General features: G+C 58.6%; 1 protein-coding gene across 1 annotated transcript in view; it reads right to left on the reverse strand.

The window, feature by feature from the left end:
• ZFHX3 (zinc finger homeobox 3) overlaps positions 1 to 5,793 on the reverse strand; it is an 87,075-nt gene extending 81,282 nt beyond the window's left edge. The window contains 1 exon segment of the mRNA XM_081336037.1: positions 5,513 to 5,793. The gene's annotated coding sequence lies outside the window, so the exon portion shown is untranslated.
• Positions 5,794 to 6,000: the final 207 nt, after the last annotated feature.

Raw genomic sequence — 6,000 nt, forward strand, 5'->3', positions numbered from 1 at the left:
GTTTATGGGTTAGCCTGCTCTACAAAGTCAAGCCCTTGTGCTATATTCAATAAATCATGGTTATGCAAGTCATGGCTGCACGCCAGGGGCAAGCCCAGCTTCAGAAAAAATATTCAAAATGTAGCAGCTGATGCGAGTGCCAGCAGGACCAAGCAGCCCCCGCCCCCACCCCACAGGCTCTGCAGCAAGCAATCCAAGCAAGGAGCACCCTTGGCCAGGTGCCCTAATGGTCCTGCCAAGCTCTCTGGCACTAAGCTGTGCCTGCTTCAGAGTGCGTCACTTCCCAAAGCCCCGCTGGGAAGGCCTCTGCAGACACCCTCCCTCTGGAGCACTGCAAGTACCTGTGTATGGCAGAGACCCCCATGAAGACCTTTTCCAGGGCACCTGGGTCCCAGGCAGGCAACAAGCCACTGGGGCAAGTTGTCCAAGCAACTGAAGGTAATGCAGCAAAGGAAAGTTTGTAGCTAGGAGGGCAAAACCATCCCACTTTGCTCAAGAATAAGATGGAGGTCCCAACAGAAAAGTATCTCTGTAGCTCAGGGCTGATCTGTGCAGTTCTTGTCGCTGTCTGAGCCGAGTTGCTTGCCTGCAGACATTTCATTAGCCAACTAAAGAACGTTATCAGTGTGGAGGATGTTACTCAGCTGGGTAATGAAATGTCTCCAAGTTCAAAGAGTACCAAGAACTTCATACAAGTCCATCACCAAATCAGCCTTAAGTCAAATTAATTGGTTCCGTTACCCTTCAGTGCAGCTACAGGCAAGGTAGGAATATGCTACTTGTAGCTGGAAAAGGCCTTGGGCTGAAGCTGCTGGGCCCCAAGCGAGGATTGACCCTTGAGGAGAACTGCTGCTCTCCTGCACTGAGTTCCTCATGCCCAGCAGGGAAAATCTCCAGCCTTACTAATTAATCCTGGTTGTTCTGCTTCCCTCACTGCTGCCTGTGAAGTTGCGTAACACCTCCCAAACAGGTTAGATGAACAATGGTGAGATGCCTTAGAGTTTTTGAGTGCAGCTGGACTAAGGGAACACCTGATACTGTCTACTGAACAGAGGTGCTTGCCACAGCTATTAAAAATTGAAAGACAGAATGGTTTTATGTGAGACATTCTTCGCAAGCACTATGATAAAAAAAAGTTTGTCCTAAGAAATCTGTTCCAGATACTCCCCAAGAGCCCAGCGCATCTAGAGATATTGGATGTCCTGAAGGAAGACCTGTGACACAGCCAGGCCAGAGCCAAGGGCAAAACCCAGGCTCACTGCGTCTGTGGAGAGCCTGACAGGATGAGTGCTCAGATGGAGGGGGCTGCGGGGGCTTCTCCTGGCTGATCTGCAATGCCCCAGATGTGGTCCTCCTTAGCCTTAAGCTTCCTTAGAACTTCTAGTTTGCCAGCATTTGTTGTGGGGGGGGGGGAGGGAGATGGGTGAGAAAGTCCCATCAGACAGAAGTGCTTTCAGTGCACTTAGCCAACCATTACAGTTCTGTCTGGTACAATCAGGGTCCTGCAGGCGGTGAGTACAGGCCCTCTTCATGCACCTGTCAGCCAGGAACAAGGCATCTCTCGGGAGGCAGCCCCCGCTGGTGCACATCGGCTCTATACTCCCCACTCCTGGGCTTCGGTTGGAGACAGGAAATGCCCGGATCCAGCTGTGCACTGGGCCAGGGGAGCCCCTGAATGGCTTTGGGCTAGTCCGTCAACCTGCCTCACAGGGGCTGCTGCAGAGACACAATAAAGGGAGTCCCACAAGATTGCTTCCTTCCCTTCCTGAAGAAAAGGGAGATGCAGCCTAGCAAATCACAAGAACAGCTGCTCAGTTGCCATCCCTGGCCTGCAGAATCATTCAAGGCCTTGAGGCCTTCTCCTGTGGAAGGAGGGGGCAGGGGAGGACTGATGGCCACCTCCACAGGCAGGATGGGATAAGATGAGGAAGATTTCCCCAGGACTTGGCCAGCGTGGTCTAGAAAATGCTCAGAAGGAAAGCTCCTGTTTGAAATGTTAAAAATAGCTCCTTCAGCAACTCCATCCACCGAAACCCCTCCACACCTGTAGCAACCTGAAAAGGCTCCTGAAACAAGAACACAGCCCCATTTAATTAAAGGTGATATGGATTCTAATCAAGTTGGTTTTCTAGTCAAGCGTAGGATATGTTTTTTATTTTGCCACCATCATGAAAAAGCAACTTGAAATTCTTCATCATAACAAAAAATTGTGAAACTAGCTGATGAGCCACCTTGGACCTCCCAAATCCACCGGCTTAAACGCTTTCATGTGCCCAAGGGCAATTAGAGACAGGCAGGTTATTCGGCGGTGGCCAGGCCAGGCCCGGCCATGTCAGCCTTTGCCCTCTCCCCCCGCCCCCGAAATGGCCCAGCAGAAAGGGGGGGGAAACAATTCAAGGGCCAGGGATATACCCCGCATATTGCCACATTCCCTGAGAAGCTCCATCACCCTCCTCCTTTTAACTTGTGGTTGCTGTGGAGATAACCGCTTCATCCACAGACATCTGGGGGGGGGGGCGACTTGAAAGGAAATGGTTCCCGAGGTCTCTCTTCAGGGCCAGAACAGGCACCACTGTTCCTTCCCTTCCCCTGCCCTGCGAGAGGCTCCATCCATCTCTGTCCTTCTTTAACTGGCAGGGGGCCCTTTAGCAACCCCCCCCTTCGAAGCATGGCCCTCTCTCTTGGCAACACCAGCTGGGTCTCTCCACACACCCATAATTACAAGACTCTTCAGCCAACTAACGTCCTTCGTCCTTCTTCCACCACAGTAAAAGTTCAGTTACCTATCCATCGATTTCTAAAAAAACTGCAAAACAACCAAACGGTCCTGGAAAGTTTCACCTGGCTCCTTTGTTTTTTGGCCTGTCCTGAAAAGGGATCTATCCCAAAGCTATTTAGGGCCTAGCCTTTCCTGAAAATGGCCCACAACTGCAGTCAGCCGTGAGTCCATGACACACAAACGCTTCAGCTGCAGCGTTTCTCATTCTGATATGGATAACTGGGTGGTAAATGGGATACTTCATGGATATTTTGAAACCTTAAGCTGAAGTAATAATGACTCTTTTCTTTCCTTTGGAACAAAAAAAAATGCAGCATGATAAGGAAGGCTGTAATGGCAGAAATAAAATTAAACAAGAACACTTCAAAAGTAGAAAGCATGAGGTCCGGCCTTCAAAACAAGGTCATCTAGACAGCCGACGATGCATTTTCCATGGGTCAAAACATCTCTCTTCTCTGTCCATCCCCTCCCACACCCAAGAATTCCAGCACAAAGGTGAGCAAGGAAAGGCTCGGCTCCCTCCCTGCCAGGCTCTGGTTGAGGGGAGCCAGCCCGAAGGCCACCACTGCACCGGCTGATAAAACGATGGGGTTTGAGGTCTCCACCTAGGTCGTCGGTTAATTAACACTGTTTGTGATAATCAAGGTTGATCTGCACACATCCAAGGGCACAGAGGCTTCTTAATGCTTTTGGTGTTGTTGCCCACAGCGAGGGGCTTCAGTCACCCAAGAGAAGAGGCAGCCAGGGGAAAAAGGCAGGGCAGGGACTTGCTCTGGTACGGTAGCTTCCCATTCCTTAAAGAGAATTTATTCCATTGAGCCCCCCCCCCCCCAAATGGCACCTGCGAAAGGGGGATGGGGCAGAGCCATGGAGAAAGCGGCTTTCCAAAGCCCAGGAAAGGTCTGTGCTTTTGATCTCCCCCGCCCCAAGCCCAGGGCTTTCCAGTCTCCCCACTGCTCATCTCTGCTCTCCGGCCTCCACCACCCCAGGTCCTTCTCAAACCCTCCCCAAGCAGGGGCTGCTTCCCTTTCCCTCCCTACCGGGCCCACTGTGGGCAGCGGCTGAGGCAGGAGGGCTGCTGCGCAAGGAAAGTCAACTGACCCACAACGGAGAAAAGGATGCAAGGAGGGCGGTGTGGGGGCTCGGTTAGAAACCGGGAGTGAAAATGGTGGGGCGGAGGAAGGGCAGAGCCCCTCTTTTCGCCGCAGGGGCCCCGGGGCTGGCCTGGGATTTGCAACTGAATTGAACTTCTCTTAGAACTTTAAAAAGAAAGTAGAGAGGGGACGCTAAAAAAAATTACAGATTCGGGGCGTAAAAGGACAATAGGAAAGGGGCATTGACGTCTCCTGAACGGAGGACCCGGTATTTAGCAGGACTCTCAGTCGCCCCGGTGCCCGAGCCAGGGCTCGCTCGGCGGCAGCTGCTGGCGAGGAAGGAGGCGCCGCCGCCCGCAAGGCCTGCTCGAGCCCCGCGGACACGGAAATCCCTCGGCCTACAGCAGCCCCAGCGCAAACAATCCCGACAACGCCTGGACGAGAGCCGAGCCGAGCCGCGGGCGGGCGAGGCCTCCGGATAAGGAGAAGGCCCCGGCCAGCGGTTGATTGCCCGGAGCTGCCCTCACCGCGGCCCCTGCCGCTCGTGGGAAATTCCCGGTTCCGAATCTCCCTCGGGGCAGCCAGGCGGTGCGCCCCACGGCTGGGAACGGGGCTTTTCAATGCGGCGAAACGTCGCCGTCCGAAGGAGCAGCAACCGCCTCGCGCATGAGCGTCCCCGGGCGGGAGCCCATACGGAGCCGCAGAAGCTCCGGGCCCCGGGGCAGCTCGGGCCGCGCCAAGGCTGCTCGCCCGGCCGCCCGAGGCCTCTGCCGGCGGCCGCGGGGACTGGCAATTTCCTACCAGGCACTGAGTCAGGGACGAAAAGCCCCGCAACCTCTGGTGTAACAGACCGCAGCTCGGGCGCGTTACGGCCGGCGGAAAATGCGTGGATCGCGGCGATCCGCCGAGGCTGCTCCGAGTTGCCCGCGGCGGCGGCGGCCGCCGGGAACCCGCTCAACCCCGCGGCAGGGAAACCGGTCTGGCTCCGGCAGAGGCGGGCGGGATTCCTTCTGGGCGAACTTTGAGCCGCCGCCACGAAGCAGCTCCGCGGCGCGAGAGCTGCTCGGCTGAACTTCGCGGTTTCCGGCGCGATGCGGGACCGCGGCAGCTGGGGGCAAACCACGGCCGCCGCTCAAGCACAGGCGGGACCTTCCGGTCCTGGGAGCCGCGCTTAGCCCGCACCTATTGGCCTCGGCCGGAGAGCGGCCGACTCGGCACCAATCGACGGGCTGGCCGCGGCTTCCGCTGGGCTCTCCGGTCGCAAGGACGAGGGCCGGGGCCGCGGAGCGGCGCCCCCGCGGGCGGTGAGAGGCGGCTCGCGCCGGGCCCGTGCACGAGAAGGCCGCCAACGGAGAGCGGCCCGGCCGCTTCCGCGGTTGCTAGATCGATTATGCAGATGGGCCCATCAATGTGGCCGCGATCCGCGGGCCCTGAGGCGCTCCCGCTCCGAACTGCCCTCTACGCACGCCGGTTCACCGGCGCCCGGCCCGGCCTGGCCCGCTCCGCAGCACCTGCCCGCGGCGAGAGGCGCCCAAAGTTTCCGCCGGGGGAGGGGAGCAGCGGCCCCGATCCGGCGAGAAGGGGCCGGGCTACCCCATGCAAAGCAGCCCGGGCGGGGCGCAGCGAAGTTGCCACTTACGCGGCGGCGGCGTCTTCCCTCCTCCTTCGCCCGTCCTCCTCTTCTTCCTCCTCGGCCCCTCCTGCTGCGACAGCTCCGGCGAGACGGCTAATCCCGGGAGGCGGCGGCGGCGTGGGGGCGACGGATCCCATGAAGGCTGCGGGCGCGGCGCGTTCCGAGCTGCAGCTCGGACTGGCGGCGGCGGCGGCGGCGGCGAGACGAGGCAGGGGAGAGGCGCGGAGCAGGCGCGGCGGCCGGAGCCGGGCGGGAGCCGCTTCCACTTGCGCCGCCGGGGCCGCTGCTTCCCCCCCCGCCGCCGCCGCCGCCGCCGCCGCTGCCCAGCAGCAGCAGCAGCAGCATCGTCGCCGGGAGCGGCGGCGCCCCGGTGCGAGGCGGGCGGGGGCCCGGGCGGGCGGGAGCCGGGCGGCGGGGCGGCCGGAGCAGGAAGCGCCCGGGTTCAGATCTGCTGATTGGGGAGGAAAAAAACTCTTTGGATCTTTATTCTGCTA

The sequence above is a fragment of the Vipera berus genome, assembly GCF_964194415.1.
Source record: "Vipera berus genome assembly, chromosome: 10".
NCBI classification, from domain to species: domain Eukaryota; kingdom Metazoa; phylum Chordata; class Lepidosauria; order Squamata; family Viperidae; genus Vipera; species Vipera berus.